Here is a 17,389-nt window from a genome sequence, read left to right as displayed (position 1 = left end):
AACTAAGTGACCATAAACAGATGAATGGATAAAGAAGATGCCAAATATATAAACAATGAAATATTACTCAGCCATAAAAAAGAACGAAATAATGCCATTTGAAGCAAGATGGATGGGCCCAGAGATTGTAATACTAAGTGAAATAAGCCAGACAAAGACACATATCATATGATATCACTTTTATGTGGAATCAAGAAAAGATACAAATGAACTTATTTATAAAACAGAAACAAACTCACAGGCATTGAAAAAAACATGGTTACCAAAAGGGAAACCGGGGGTTAGGGGGGAAGGGGTAAATTAGGAGTTTGAGATTAACATATACACATTAGTATATATAAAATAGGTAACCAACAAGGACCAACTCATATGTATATGTACACACACACACATATAACTAAATCACTTTGTTGTACACTCAAAACTATGATAACATTGTAAATCAACATTTCAATTAAAACTATAGAAAAAAGAAAGAAAAATATTTCTTTTTCACAGAAATCAGACACAGCCCTTGGACACTGTTACTCTCCTTCCTTCTCATCACCCAGATACACTTTTTATTGTAATTACCATGTTAACCTTGAACTTTACAAATACTTTTACATCTGTTACCCCCACTGATCTTCATAAGAACCTTGTGGGCTAGAACAAGAATAACTGTGTTATAGATGAAGGAACTAATACTCAGGAAGTTAAAAGACTTTCCTAAAGTCGTCAAACCAATGAATGGCAGAGCTGACCCTTGAACCACACCTTTGGTTCCAAGTTCATGATCTATTCCAGCACACCATATAACTTCTCTGGACAGGACATCCTGGAGTGGAGTAAGCAACAGTTTTTCTCCTGTTAGCATTACCTTGGGGACTTTACTAGTTTCAAATACTATTGGGGCCCCAGAAAGCAGTTTATAATCTTCCTTCTGAAGGGAATGGATGCCAGGATACAAAATCTGTAGATGCTCAGGTCCCTTATATAAAATGGTGTAGTATTTGTCCTTAACCTATGCAATCCTCCTGTGTACTTTAAATCATCTTTAGATTATTTATAATACTTAACACACTGTAAATGCTATGTAAATAGTTATACATACAATGTTAGTGCTATGTAAATAGTGGTCTGCTTGGCAAATTCAAGTTTTCCTTTTGGAAACATTTTGAAATTTTTTTGGATTATGTTCAATTTATGGATGCAGAATCCACAGATAGGGAGGGCTGATTATTTTTATTTGTTCTTTGTGCCTGAAAACTTTCTCATTTGAATATGCTCCTAGGGAAGATGACAGCTCTATTGTTCATCACACAATAGGGAATCAACTGGCAGGTTGCTTCTTCCCTGAAGCAGAATTCCACTTTAGGTTTATGGCAGAGGCCTTCTGGAGCTTCAAAGCCATCAGTTCCTTAAATTCTACAAAAACTAGTTGTCCCCAGAAGTGGGGACTTCAGAGATCATGCCCCCGTAATAGCCAGCTCCTCCTAAATTCACTGAGCATATTTACCATCCTTACCTTGAACTCTTTATTGGATAGTTTGCTTAGATCCACTTTCTCTCAGTTATTCTTCTGGGGTTTTATTTTGTTTCTTCATTTGGAACATAGTCATTTGTCTCCTCATTTTGCCTAATTCTCTGTGTTCATTTGTATGCATTAGGTAGTTTATTTACACTTCCTGATCTCGGTCTTTTACAGGAGCCATCCTATGCAGCTCAAGAAGCACACTCCCCTTTGGTCACCAGAGCTATATGCTCTAGGGGTGCCCCCTATGTGCACTGTACGGGCTCTTCTGTGTAGTTGGGACAACTGCTGTGGGCATGCTGGTAGGCCAGGCTGTCCATTGTCTGTGAGGTTTTGTGTGGTGCAGTGGCTGTGGGCCCACTGGAGGGCAGGGTAGGCTTCTTGTGCACTTTGCTGTGGAGCCAGGCAACATGCAGCTGCTGGTGGGTGGGGCAAACCCCTGCACCCCTAGGATAGAGGGAGGGTTCCAAAATGGTGCTTGCCATTGCAGGTGTCATCATAGTAGAACAAAAAACGGCTGCCACCAGTGTTTCTGTATGGCTGCTTTGTCTTCCTGGTTCTTGTCTGCCTGCAGCAAAGAATTGAAGCAGCAGGCATGTTAGAAAGTTTAAGCAAGTTCATTAAAGCTAGAGTGTTACAGCTGTGTTGGATGCATTAGAAAGCAGAAACGAGTTTATTAAGCAAAAGTACACTCTCAGGGAGAGCAGGCCATCCTGCCAGTAGGACTGGCCCCACTTTATAGTTGGGTTTCCCTTTCTATCCCCATGCTGCAGTCTGGAGTGAAGACTGGTTTTTCCTGCCCAGGCCTACTGCCTGTTGGTGAGGGCTGAGTGTTGATTGGTCTCAAGTGTGTGCCTCATCTGCATGGGGCATATGTGATCTGGTTGGTCTCATAATACACCTGCTGACCTGCTGACCTGCTGTTTGGTTGGGGAAAGAAGGGTCTTACAAAACACTTGCTGGTACATTACCCCTATAGAGGAGGGGTGAGGAGTGGGCCACATACTTTTCCTAGTAGGGTGTGGGAAGGAGTAGACCAGGTTCCTCAGAGGCATCACAATGAGACAGGGGAGATGATAATAAGGGTCTGGTAATTCTTGTCTTGGCCAGAGGCTTTGATTTCAGTCTCCTTGAAAGGGACTTGAAATCCCAACATTTCTGTCTCCCACCAGAGGCCTACTTACTTCCTGCCTCTCTGGAAGTTTCTCCAAGATCAAGAAGAGGGTCTGACCCAGGTTCCTTTCAAACTACTGCTGCTGTGCTAGGACTCCAAGCATATGAGATTCTGTGCATGCTCTCTAAGAATGGAATCTTTATTTCTTACAGCCCTCCAGCTCTCCCGAATGTAACCCCTCTGGTTTTCAAACCAGACATTCTGAAGGCTCATCTTCTTGAAATGTATTTTTTAATGAAATAACATTTGGTTATTAGGTTATAAGTGTAGATATGTTATTAGCAAAATACTAGTGTGTATGTCCTTTAAAAAGACACTGTGTTGTTTGTTTCTTGCTCAGTCCTGGTTGTTTAACCTTTAATATGAGAGGAATGACCCCCAAAAGCTTATTATTCCTTTAAATTCTATGGCTCATCATTTTATCAACTTACTAAAAAATCTGTATCCTCTTAGCAGACACATTGAAAAGTCAATTTTTTTTTTTAACCCAACCTGCTGCCTTTGCTAAAATAACTAAATGAAGAACTAGTCATAAAGGGTTTTTTTTTCTCATTTGAGAACTCAGCATGACACCTTACAATTGTTATGCGGAGCTGCTTAGTGTAAGCACCAACAAGTAATCACACACACAGTGTAATGTGATGTCAGTGACATGTTCACTATTTTTCTAGTCATTATTTTTGAATTTTTTTCTTTTTCAAGTCACGTATTTAAAGGAAAGGAAGAAGAAACCAGCCCAAATACCAGTCGACAGGGGACCAGTTAGAAACTAGGTACATTGAGTTACAGCACAATGCAGCTATTAAAAATAAGGGATAAATGTAAAAGAAATAACATGGAGAAATTCTGCACATATTATCAGCTGAAAAACAATATGTCACAGATCAGTATTACGGTCTATTCTTTATGTGGATAAAAAAAAAAATTTTTTTTTGTCTTTTTATCTTTTTAGGCCCACACCCTTGGCGTGTGGAGGTTCCCAGGCTAGAGGTCTAATCAGAGCTGTAGTCTCCGGCCTACGCCACAGCCACAGCAATGAGATTCGAGCCACATCTGTGACCTACACCACAGCTCATGGCAACGCAAGATCATTAACCCATTGAACGAGGCCAGGGATCGAACCTGCAACCTCATGGTTCCTAGTCAGATTTGTTTCGCTGCACCACAACGGGAACTACAGGATAAAAAAATTTTACCCAAAGAAAATATTCAGTAAGAAACATACTAAAGTGTCAATGGTTGCAACCCCTGGAAAGAAGAAAAAAATGGTGGAAAGGCTTTCATTTTTTTCTTTTTCACTTTATAGAAATGTGTGTGCTGCTTGATATATATGTTTATAATAAAAAATGAAAGGCAAAAACATTTATATAAGAACCTAAAATTTTAATCACACATCTGACTGAAATTCCATTTGTTCAACATTGTTCTATCCTCTTCATTTCCACTCCTTTTCTTTTCATTTTTCATATAACTTTCCTCCTGGTTTCCCTTGTTTTTTTCTGATTTCTTTTCTCTTTTTTGTATTTCATATCCTTCCATCTTTAAGTGCCTTTCTCCCTTCCCCAAAGCTAGATCCCTGAAAGGTAAAAATCAGAGAAAGTGAACAGGTGACATTTGTAGTGGGAAGTGGCTCTGAGCCTGGTCCAGGGCTCTCCAGGTAGAGGATTCTAGACTAACTGTGTGATTCTGGCCACCTGAGAAGAACTGTGGCCAAGATGGAAAGACATCAAGATTCAGAACTTGACAATAGAGATATTTAAGACAAACTTGTATTGCTGAAACCCAGAACTTTCTTTCTTTATCAAAATGTATAGATATTTGACTGCAATGGCCTGCCTCCTTCTCCAACTGGACTATAAAAGAAGAAAGAAAAGTGAAACCTGGAGTAAAGGAGCCTCATCACCAAGAGCAGACAGGGCTGTTGGTTACCATGGCAACTCCCAGGTTAGTCAGAAGGGTTGGTGAAAGATATAATATATTTGGTGTATTGCTTCATAGGTGGTAATAGTCTAGGTAAAAGTCTGTGTCATCAAATTGAATTGAATTGACTTGAAATTGAATTGAAGCACATTGCTTTGAACACAACTAACCTAAGGCAGCGGCCTTTCATGAATTCACTTAATTTATGTTCAATGTATTGTGCAATATATACCAACCTCCGCTGGGTGTTTAAAATATATTCTCCCAACCTCTCACAATAATGATATGAAGCACTATCCCTACTTTATAGATGAAGACAGTGAGGTTCAGAGAAGTTTGTTCACTTCTCCAATGTCATCAACTAAGTAAATGCCTGTGTCATTCCCAGCTGCCTCCTGGCCCATCCAGCAAAGACCACTTTGTGACATTATATGGGAGTTTTCATGAAGCCATGTATTTACTTGCTATGTCCCCAGCTAATGCCTCTAAGCACTAAGACGATTTAACTGGAGTTAAATCACTATAGAACATCAACTAATTTGTTCAGTCTTCAGATGGCTTCTCCTTTACAGAGGAAAACTAGAAAAAAATGGAGAATTTTTTAAAAAACAGAATCAAAAATCTATAATCAAAGAGTACGTATCTCTCAATATGTATATATAATATATACACATATGTGTATAAATATTTATACAGAGAAACATCTGCATACATATTTTCATATATTCAGGGAATGTTTCCATTTCCAAACTTTTTTATCTGCAGAGAGATGAAGATAAAGCAATTTTCCTGACATTTCTAGAATAGAGTATCCAGATCTTTAACTCTTTTTTTGGTTTGTTTTTTTTTGTTTGTTTTTTTGTCTTTTTGCCATTTCTTGGGCTGCTCTCGAGGCATATGGAGGTTCCCAGGCTAGGGGTCGAATCGGAGCTGTAACCACCAGTCTATGCCAGGGCCACAGCAACGCGGGATCCGAGCCGCGTCTGCGACCTACACTACAGCTCACAGCAACGCCGGATCATTAACCCACTGAGCAAGGCCAGGGATCGAACCCGCAACCTCATGGTTCCTTGTCGGATTCGTTAACCACTGCGCCAGCCACAACGGGAAGTCCCAGATCTTTAACTCTTAATTCTGATACCAAACTGCTCCACAATGTTGTTAGTGAAACCTTTATTTATATAGAAACAAGAAGGTCCAGGTGAAAAGAGGGATGTGTATATGTGTGTGTGTGTATGTGTGTGTTTAATGTGGCTCTGAAAGTTCTCTGAAGCAGAGGTTACCTGTTTAAGCTAGTGTTAACTAGTTTTAATGAGTAGACTCAAGTCTTATGTCCTCTGCATCTGATGTATTTTCATTGCAAGTGACAAGTGGTAAGGTTAGCATTTTGTGACATACCTTCAAAAAGGCACTAGCATGTGTGTTTCCCAGCGCTTCTCTCCTCTTCCTATCTCCCAGCTATAAACTGAGGGTGGTGAAAACATTTTCTACTGTTACTGCTAAAGTGGGTTACAGATGGAAAGCCAACTCCCAGATTGTCATTTCAAACTAAATCAACGCAAGCAGTGTTTAATGTGTGTACATTTCATCTGACCAGCAGGGGCCATTTGGTCTTCTAAGAAAAGAAAGCACTCTGCAAAGCCTGTTTGCTTCTCAGTCACTGGTCTATTGAAATCTAGAAGTGCTGGGAAAGAAGTCACACAAATGGCAAGAATAACTGAGCAACTCCCACTAAGAGTGTAAAGAGGGGTGGTGGGGGCATGCAAAACCATCTCCACCAGGACACATCATTTTGGTATTTATGCATTTTGTTTAAAATAAAATTTTCACACTGCAAACTTAAAAAGTCACCATACAGCTTAGCAGATTAAGTATGTCATGTAAACTTTCCAGAATTTTACAGTGCTCATTTTCATGATCAGATCATGCCAGTTTTTTGCCTTTCTGACTCATAAATATATGTCTGTTTTGTTTTATGGCTGCACCTGTGGCATATGGAAGTACTGGACCAGGGGTCGAATTGGGGCTGCAGCTGCTGGCCTATGCCATAGCCTTGGCAACACTAGATTTGAGCTGCATCTGTGACCTATGCCATAGCTTGAAGCAACACAGGATCCTTAACCCACTGAGCGAGGCCGAGGATTGAATGCCCATCCTCATGGACACTATGCCATGTTCTTAACCACAAAGGGAACTCTGATACATATTTTCTTCTTGGAAAAAAAAAATAGAAGTTATAAAAGCAGAAGAATGAAAGGTTCTGCATAAGACAATTTGTTGTTTTAAGGAATAGTTTGCAAATGGCATGGTGAAGCATACTCCACAGTCTAAAAGACAAAATAAATGCAAATAGTCTTCATTGTTAGGCTCAAATATGACGATTAATACTAAAAAATCTTACATTAGAATATGGGCTATGGAGTTCCCGTCGTGGCGCAGTGGTTAACGAATCCGACTAGGAACCATGAGGTTGCGGGTTTGGTCACTGAACTCCCTCAGTGGGTTAATGATCCGGCGTTGCCGTGAGCTGTGGTGTAGGTTGCAGACGCGGCTCGGATCCCGAGTTGCTGTGGCTCTGGCATAGGCCAGTGGCTGCAGCTCCTATTAGACCCCTAGCCTGGGAACCTCCATATGCCGCGGGAGCAGCCCAAGAAATAACAAAAAGACAAAAAAAAAAAAAAGAATATGGGCTAGGTTTGCTTTATAAATAATGTTAGGAATAAGAAGGATTTTTTTCTATCATTGTTGATTGCTTGTCTGCTATGGAAGACTGTGACTGAGATATTCATTCAATGTCCGTTCCAACCGAAGAGCCTGGAAGTAGTTCCATTCCCTGATCCTTTAGTGCCACCTATGGTTCCAAATTAGAAAGTGTTGGATTAAGCATAAAATCTAAGTATTGTGAAAAATAATCTAATTTTAAATTAGCATATTTATCACTATTATATTTTGCCTTTTGGGTCAGACAAAATGAACAAAATGCCTTTCTGGAGGGCAATTTGACAGTTTGCATTAGATTTTAAAATATTTAGACTCTTTAATCCAATAATCCATTTTTAATAAGTTATGAGAGACGAAGACACATGTATAAGAATATTTATTACAGTATTATTGCAAAGAATGATGCATTATACATGTGAGATGGAATATGATACATTTAAAAACACATCAAAAAGAGAAAATCACCTTTAGTTATAATTTCTGTGATTTTTAACCTTATGGAAAGATTTCAGGTCTTTTTAGAAACTCTTAAAACCTTAAAGAGGAAAAATAAATAGTGTGTAATAGCACACCAAAATAAAATCCATATGGGAGTTCTCATTGTGGCTCAGTGGGTTTCAAACCCAACTAGTATTCAAGAGGATGAGGGTTCAATCCCTGGCCTCACTCAGTGAGTTAAGGATCCAGCGTTGTTGTGAGCTGTGGTGTAGGTCACAGTTGTGGCAGGTCACTGACACAACTTGGATCCTACTTGCTGTGGCTGTGGTGTAGGTTGGCAGCTGCAGCTCCAATTGGACCCCTAGCCTGGGAACTTCCATATGCCACAGGTGCAGCCCTAAAAAGAAAAAAAAAATTCATAACCCACAAAACTGAACAGCTATGTGCCTAGAAAATGAAATTTATAAATGTACTGAGATTGTCATATTTTTCATATACACCAGTCACAATAAATGAGATAGTACTTTGCAGAGAAAATAGAAGCCACCAGATGGAAACGCCATCATTCTAAAACAAAACACACCTCCTTTATTCTTCCATCCTGGTCTGCATTTCTCTAGTTATCATAGAGGGGCCTAAGCTCTTTACCTCTGCTTTCGCATCTACCCTCTGTTACCTATTCAAGAATTTTACACCATCTGTTACCCTTTTCTTCTTTTCTGTACCTTCAGTCTTTCCTATCAATGAATTGTGTTCCACCAGCTTTAAAATGTACTTGTGTCTGATATCCAAAATAATGATAATAATAATTCCTCAGTCAAACCCATACCCTCTACCTCTTCACTTCTAGCAAACTATAATCTTATATCCATCTCTCACCTCACAGTCAAGCTTTTTAATTTCTAAATTTTTCATACCTCCTATTCAGTCCTTAACTCACTCCAATCTGGTATGTACCCCTATCACTCTATTAAAAGAGCTCTCTGTAAAATCACCAGTGACCTCCAGGCTACTAAACATGGACTTTTTTCAGTATTCATTGTCATGTCTCAACAGTAGTCAACACTATTGACCAATGCCTCCTTCCTGAAACACTCACTACTCTTGGCTTCCCCCACTTCTCTAGACTTTTCTCTGTTTCTTCTGCAGCTCATCCTCCTATTCTTGGCCATTAAATATCTAGCTCAGTTTTTGACCCTCTTCTCACTCCTTAATCTCTTCCCAAGCAATTCTTTATAGCTATGTTTTCAATTACCACCTATATGCAAATGATTGACAAACCCTAAGACAGTACTTTTCCTCTGAGTTCCAGGAATACAGTTGAAAAACATATATTTCTTCATTTTTTAGAGACATCTAAGGTATCTCAGCTCTGTTTAACCAAAACCTAACTCACGATTCTTCCTTCCAAATTTATCCTCTCTGTGGCCTCTTTCAGTCTTATAAATGGTCCCAACACCAATCTTACTGTACAAATCAAATGCTAAAGATCATCCTTGATGTTTCCCTCTCCTTCACCATGTACATTTAATCCATCTCCAGGCTCTGTTGCTTCTACTTCCTACCTCTTAAATCCATTTTTGCTCCATCTCCACCACCATATCAAACCAGGTCAACATTACCTCTAGTCTACGTTACAGCAATAATGCCTTATTACTTTCAATAGTCTTAAGAGATTTATTTATCTTTACTCAATCTATGTACCATTTTTTTTAGTAAATTCAATAACTCGGACTTCTATGCAACTTTGGATAGGAGTGGTGAGAGAGGACATCTTTGCCTTGTTCTTGATCTCAAGGAAATCGTATCCAGTTTCTTACCATTAAGTCGTATTAGTTCTTGGTTTTTTGTAGATGTTCCTTAACAAGCAGAGAGACTTCTCTACTACACCTAGTTTTCTGAGAGTGTTTATCATAAATAGAAGTTGGATTTTGCCAAATGCCTTTACTCAATTGATATGGTCATATAAAATTTTTTTTTATCTGCCCACTGGGCAGATTTCTCTTTACTATTTTTTGTCAAGGTTACTGTTGAGTGTTGCTCTAGTGTGGTAATAGTTCATTTTTAGTTAGTGCCAATATATTGAGCTGACTCATCTGTGAACCAAACCTTATCTTCTACTTTTTCTCTCAGTTGGTCATGAAAAATCCCCATGACATCATAAGTATAATTTGAGGGAGAGGCAATAGTGCAACTGAGAGAGATGATGTGGAATTCTGGGCCTGTTTCTGAGACTGATGGGCCATTTCTTCGATTACTCGTGAGACCTCTGGACCTGCTGAGATATGACCTAAAGGTACCATTCTAGCATTTGAAAGAGTGCTGTTGCCCAGCTTAACCTCATGGTTCATTGACTCCGATAACACATAGCTTGGGTTGTAAAACTGAGTCATTTGACATCACGTGGTCAGAAGTCTCTAGGGGAGTTCCCATCGTGGAGCAGTGGTTAACGAATCCGACTAGGAACCATGAGGTTGCGGGTTCGATCCCTGCCCTTGCTCAGTGGGTTAACGATCCTGCGTTGCCGTGAGCTGTAGTGTAGGCTGCAGACTCGGCTTGGATCCTGCGTTATTGTGGGTCTGGTGTAGGCCGGTGGCTACAGCTCCGATTGGACCCCTAGCCTGGGAACCTCCATGTGCCGAGGGAGCGGCCCAAGAAATAGCAAAAAGACAAAAAAAAAAAAAAAAAAAAAAAGAAGTCTCTAGGGCTTCTTTTCAGAAATCAAAAGCCCTGCTGTTATAAGAATCCTGGGGAACATATAATGTGCCTCTCCTTTTAGGCCTTTTGAGGGACCCCATGGAACATTTTTACCCACAATGGACACTGCTAGCATTATGAGATCTGCAGGATTGTGCGGCCTTACACCATGGTTTGGATCTTCTGCAGAGCTCTTTCTTCCTCTAGACTCTGCAGACCAAGAGATCCCTAAAATTTTCATCAGTGTGACAGACCCCTGATTTTGCAGTGTATCTTCACCTTCTGGCATATGTTTTTCTTACTAAGAAGTCCAAATTATTTCCTGTACACTAAGTCCATTTGGCATGATGTTATCAACATAGTTAGTAAGTATGAATCAAGCTGCTGTGAACATTCTTATACATGTCTTTTTGTAGACACTTGCATTTTTCTTCCTTGAATAGACCAGAATGTTCAGCTTAAGTAGACAAAGTTTTCCAAGATGGAGATATATATATATATATATATATATCTCCATCTCCTCACAATCAGTGTATAAGAGTTCCATTTACTTGATCTCAATATATATGTATGGTCTAATTTATCAAAAATTTCCTTTATCATTAGCACTTTTCATATCCTGCTTAAGAAATTTTGCCTATCTTCATAGTCTCCTGTGTTTTTTTCTCGTCTTTTTTTTCTTTATTTTAAATATTTATAGTTTTGAGAAACATTGCTGAATTTCTCTCATTTACATTTCTACAGTATATGGGTTAGCTTGTTTTCCCACACCTTCCCCAACACCAGGTATTAAATTTTTTCAATTTGGCAACAGATATGAAAAAAGTGATATTTTATACTATTTTGATACATTTAATTATGAGTGAAGTTGAATATATTGCTTATCAATATTTTTTCCTTGAAAATCCCTTTTATATCTTTTGCTTACATTTTTATTGAGCTATTAAAGTTTTTTTGTACTGATTTGTAAAGATTCTTTGTAAATTAGAAAATTAGTTCTATACTAGTATTAAAGGTGTTACAGTTTTCCTGGTTGATTGGTGCTCTTTTGGCTTATTTTATGAAAAATTTTGCAAAGTGATTTACATGTTTATGCAACTCAAATGTATTAGCTTTTTCTCTATATGCCTTTTAGGGCTTATCTTTGTCTTCCCCACTTTAATATTTTTAAAACTTGGTCATGTTTTCTGAGAGTGTATTAATGAATTCATTACATTTAAATCACTGAGTCATCTGTAATTTAATGTTGCCAAAGTGAAAAAAAAAATGAAAACCACAATAAGATAAAATTTCAAACCTACTTGAACAACAAAAATTAGAAAGTCTCATAATACCAAGGGTTAGCAAGAATGTAAAATAAGAAAACTCTTGATCCGTTACTAACGGGAACATAAACAGGTGCAACTTTGGGAAACCCTTTAACATTATTTATGAATGTTGATCATGTGCATCAATCAGAATTCCCCTACAGGAAATATTTTCTAGAACAACTCTTATTCATATGCATCAGAGACATGCACAACAGTATTCAAAACTGCATTATGCCACCCTAAGATTCATCAACAGAAGCATGGATAAGCCAGATATGGCAGAATCACATGATAAAATATTAAATAGCAATGAAAAAAAATAAGTACAGTTAACCTCAATATGGATGAATCTCAGGAACAATGCTGAGTGCATGAATACATATAATACAGTTCCAGTAAACAATACTAAGCAGTATATTGTTTACCGGTATTTTTACAGGTATTAAAATCTCCAAAGAAAACTGAGGAATTCTAAACCTATTTGCATACTGATGGGAAGAATGCCATTTAAACTGGGAAATTTTAATTTGGAGTTAAGACTCTAAGAGTGAAGGAGAAGATGAACTTCAGGTTACTTCTTTTATTGGGGATTAGGAATGTTATTTTATAGGTGGTAATTGTATGAATCCTTTTTTTTTTTTTTTTGTCTTTTCTAGGGCCACTCCTATGGCATATGGAGGTTCCCAGGCTAGGGGTCTCATCGGAGCTATAGCTGCCGGCCTACACCAGAGCCATAGCAACACCAGATCCAAGCCACACCTGTGACCTACACCACAGCTCACGGCAATGCCGCCAGATCCTTAACCCACTGAGCAAGGCCAGGGATCAAACCCACAACCCCATGGTTCCTAGTCAGATTCGTTAACAACTGAGCCACAGTGGGAACTCCTGAATCCTTTTTTATTTTTAATAATCACAAACTTGTAATCCACCAAACACAAACTTACAGATTGATAGGAAGTGTAAGGAAAAAACTTTTTAATGATCAGTTTAAGATATCAAATTATCCCATAATACTTTACTATGTATTTTAACAAACATGGAAATTCTAGCCACAGCACAAGGAAACACAACACAACCATCCAAATTCAGGTGGTTAACTTAGAATGGACACTGATGTTAACTTAGGTATTAATTTGATTACTTTTGTCTAATCTTTGCTCTTCGTTCAAGTTTCAAAAATTGTACCTATAATGTCTTTTACAACAAAGAGACCCAGTTTGGAAGTGCATGTTGCATTTAATCTCCTCCAGTCTGAAATATTTCCTTAACCTTTCCATATTTATGACCTTGACACTTTTTAAGAGGACAGGCCAGTTATTTTGTAGAACATTCTTCAATTTAGGTTTAGATGATGGTCCAAGAATATTAGATTTAAGCTGTGCATCTTGGCAGGAATATCACAGAAGTGATGCTATGTACTCATTGCATCCTATTAGTTGGTACATGATTCTCATTTGTCCCACACTGATGTTGTTCCCCAGTGCTAATTGAAAATAGCACTGAAAAAAGGCATGCAGGCTGGGCTTCACCACTATAAAGTTAAGTCTTTCCCCCTTTGTCATCAGTAAGTATTTGATGGGGAAGTAATTTGAAACATTGTAAATATATTATTTCTCACCAAACTTTCCATTTATTCATTCACTTATTTATATCTGTATCGACTCATGATGTTCCATATCATTCAGTGAATTAACTGATAATTCAGTGGATAATCTGTTACTACACTATTTATTTTGATGTTCCAATTGTCCTAGATTTGACCAGTAGGTACCTGTTCAAGTCAAATAGACATTTTGATGTCATCCCTATCTTTCTTGATCCCTCCTTGCTTTCTGGACAAAAGATGATCCAAGCTCATGGAATCAGGCATCTTTCCAAGGTGTTCTAGTTCTTTATAGAGAAAAGTGGCATTTAGAAGCCAAGATCTGTGTGCTAGTTGGGAAACTGACAGCACCAATGGCCTGAACCTAGCCAGAACACAGATTGGGGCTTGAACCCATGTACCAGGACTCAAACCCAGCCTAAACCCAGATTGGGACTTAAACCCAATGTTTTAAATTAGAATCACTCACCCTGTGTCTGGACTCACTAAGGTTCAGGTTCTTCATGTCTCCATGCATAAGGAATTCAGCGAGAGACAAGGTGATAGGCAAGAAATATATTCATTAGGATAGGACGCCTATGAGAGATGCAAGCGGGCAGGCACAGAAGCTCTGCCCTGAGGATTCATTGGGTACAGTTTTATCATCCAAGGGGAGTAAGGGTTGGAAAGGCCTCTTCCCTTCTGGGAGTAGTAGTTCTTCCTTAGTATCCAGTAAGGTGTGTATTCAAATCCGCAGAAGGGTGGTCCTCACACTCCTGCCCTTGGTCTGAATATGAACGCAGGCCTCGTCCCATCCCCCAACCAACGACCTGAGGCAATTCTCAAGGTTCCACTAAGGAAGCAAACCTGCCTTGTTCTGATGGCTGTTTTGAGCAATTCATTTACTTACATCAATCTCCCAATCTTCTCTAAGTTTTCCTCATTATCTGTGGTCCTTCTAAAAATACCTGTGTCTACTCCAGCCCTATCTGTTGTGTTCATTGCTATTGGGATGTCTCTCCTCCCTGTCAGTGAACAAGCCTAGACAATACATTCACGGTTTTATTTATTTCTGTATCTAAATATATTGGAAACCATGAGTTCACACAGATACCTCCAATTGTATTTCCACATCACAAGTTATTTCCTCCTCATATCTGTAACCAACAGTGAGAAATCTGGCTTTCATTTCCTTATATATTTCCTTATTCTAGCAATTCTGTGTAATCAGTCTTCTGTGTCAATGCTGCCATCCCCTGCCCGACACAGCCACCCTCCTCTCTCCACTCAGCTCTGACTCTTGATCAAAATACCTTTAATGATCCCCTAAACTTGACTAAACTTTGGACATGCTTCTTTTTGATTATAAGCCCCTGACCAAAGGCCTCCCTTTTCTTAGAGCATTTACTCCAGGAAATTTGTAATTGCAAATTCTTTCTCTGCCCCTTCAAAATGTATGCAAATATTCTCCCAGCCTGTTGTCAGTTTTATAACCTAGGACTGTCTTTCTCAAGCACCAAGTCTTTGAAATGTAAACATCAAAGGAGATAGCACTTCTGTCTTCCATTATCTGTGGCAGGGTGGAACCTGACTTGGACCTTAACTAGCAAACTGGGGTGGCCTAAGCACAGAGAAAAACATCTGCAAACCAAGGAGCAACCAGAGGTGCTTCACACATCCCATTGACCAACCTACCCCCTTAGTACTCCAGTTCTTTCCTCCTAGTTTATCTCAGAGCTTAAAAACCTTCCCATGTTTGGCTTCAGCAGAACAAAGTTGAGTTCAGTCTCTCTCCCCCTCCTGTTATCATAGTCTCAAATAAAGTCTTCCTTGCCTGTTTAACTTTTCTCAATGCAATTTTTGCTTTGACACTCTTAGTTTTGGGATACTTTCCAAAAAGAACACTTTCTTGTTCTGCTCTGATATCCCAAACCAGGTAAGCCCCCCATCTAGACTCCATGCTCGCTGTGCTTAGGTTCTGACACCCACACCAGGTTGCCCCTGCACATCCTCCTCACCTCCTCAGGCCCTGCTTCCCAACACTGGGTCACTCTACAGGCAGATACTCCCCTCACACTGAGTAGGTTCTGACTTTCCACCCCAGGTCGTCCCTTCCAAAGGCCACCTTACTGGGCTCTGACTTCCCACTCTGGGCCACTTTGACTTTCTCATGCTCCCACCGCAGATGCCTACAGTTCTCTGCACATGTAATTATTTTTAGGACTGAATTGCTCGCAAATGGAAGAGAAATAAAAAGAAGGTAAGGGAAAGAAAGGGGAAGAGTAAGAATTCACTCATTTTATTCCAGACATTCTTGCTCTGTCTATATTTTAGATCAGCTTTGGCAGTTTTTTTAAATTTGCTGATATTTGGCCCTTATCCCTAGAAATATAGGATTGCTCAGTAGCAGTCCTGGGCGTCATCTGGTTTTTGAAAACTGCCCAGATGATGTTAATGCTGAGTCTCGGCCGAGATCTGCTCTATTAGGTACAAATAGGAGAGGAATGTAGGGGTACAGGTGAGTCAAAGGATCTGGAGAATGGAGCATGTGAGAAAGCTCATCTGATGCCTTCAATTTTGTCCATTAGGTAGAAAGGGATGTCATCAGGTGAGAGTGATGGAGGTCAAAATTGTCAGGGGGTAGGAAGTGGAGAATCTTGAAAACTATGCTTATTGAGAGAGGGAGACTAAGTATAATAAGGAGCAAAAGACTCCGTGAAAATAACGCTGAGTTAAACAAAAACTATAGCAAGAGTCTTACTAGGGTGGCTTGTTCATCTTTAGAATATTGTAGAACAGAGAAGCATGCACATTCTGAAAACTCAAACCTCATTTGGATTTTAGAACAGACATCCACTTTGGTGAAACAGCTGTGATTATCAGACATATTACAGCACTTCAAACAACTATAAAAATCATCTTCATTTAACAATGAAAATAATGTTCAGAACATTCTTAGAGAATTTTGTTTCTTAACAAGCTAACCAAGATCGTGTGTGTGTGATTCAGATTTTATCACTTACTAATTATGTCATTCTGTACAATTTTACATAAACAGACTTTGAGGAAATATACTGGGAATATTAAACAGATGATGCAATGTTGATGAGAATGTTCAAGGGTTTTACGTAAGGTAGTAAGAAGCACCTCTGTCACCATCACCCCTTGAAAACTGTACATTTCATATAAAAAGAGTAAAAATAGTTTATTGGCATTTAACTAGCATTATTCTTTGTAATCTATGAACCATGATATGACTGAAAAATTTCAGAACTTCAGAAAAAAACAAAGTATTTTCTTCCATTAGCAGGTGTAGTAGTTTCAGTTTCTTTAAAAAAACAAGCAAACAAATTAACACAATAAAAACTGCACATAACCCCCAAACAAAAGTTGGCATATTCCAGTGGTCCTGAATTTTGATGTTTATATTATATTAATTCAAGAAATAAAATATGATTCAGCATTTACTGGGCAGTACACATTACCTATTTGAAGTTATGTGTTTCAGGGCTTGGTACTATTTCTCAAACATTAAATTTATATTTTTTAAATGTGTGAATAGGAGAAATACAATGAAAAATGGAGATCGCAATTGTATAATACGGTGTCCCCCCTCTTTCTATATTCTGTATCTCTTAAGTTTGAAAATGAACTTTAATTATATTCATAATGAAAAAAATATTGTTTCGATTTTCAAAAAATAATGAAACAAATAATGACCCAGCACATAGTAGTATTAGTTTTCTGGGGCTGCCATAACAAAGCACCAAAGGCTTAAAAAAATCAGAAATTTATTTGCTCACAGTTCTGGAGGCTAAAAGACCAAGATCAAGGATTTGGCAGAGTTGGTTTACTCTAAGGTCTCTTTCCTTGACTTACGGATGTCTGTCTTCTCCTTGTGTCTTCGCATGGTTGTCTCTGTGTATGCACGTGCGTGTGTGTGCACACCCATCTCTTCTTACAAGAACATCCGTCATATTGGATCAGTGCCCACCTTGTGACCTCATCTTAACATAATTAACCTTTTAAAG

Source organism: Sus scrofa, chromosome 9 (genome assembly GCF_000003025.6).
Source record: "Sus scrofa isolate TJ Tabasco breed Duroc chromosome 9, Sscrofa11.1, whole genome shotgun sequence".
Taxonomy (NCBI): Eukaryota; Metazoa; Chordata; class Mammalia; order Artiodactyla; family Suidae; genus Sus; species Sus scrofa.
Note: the sequence above shows the minus strand (reverse complement) of the source record.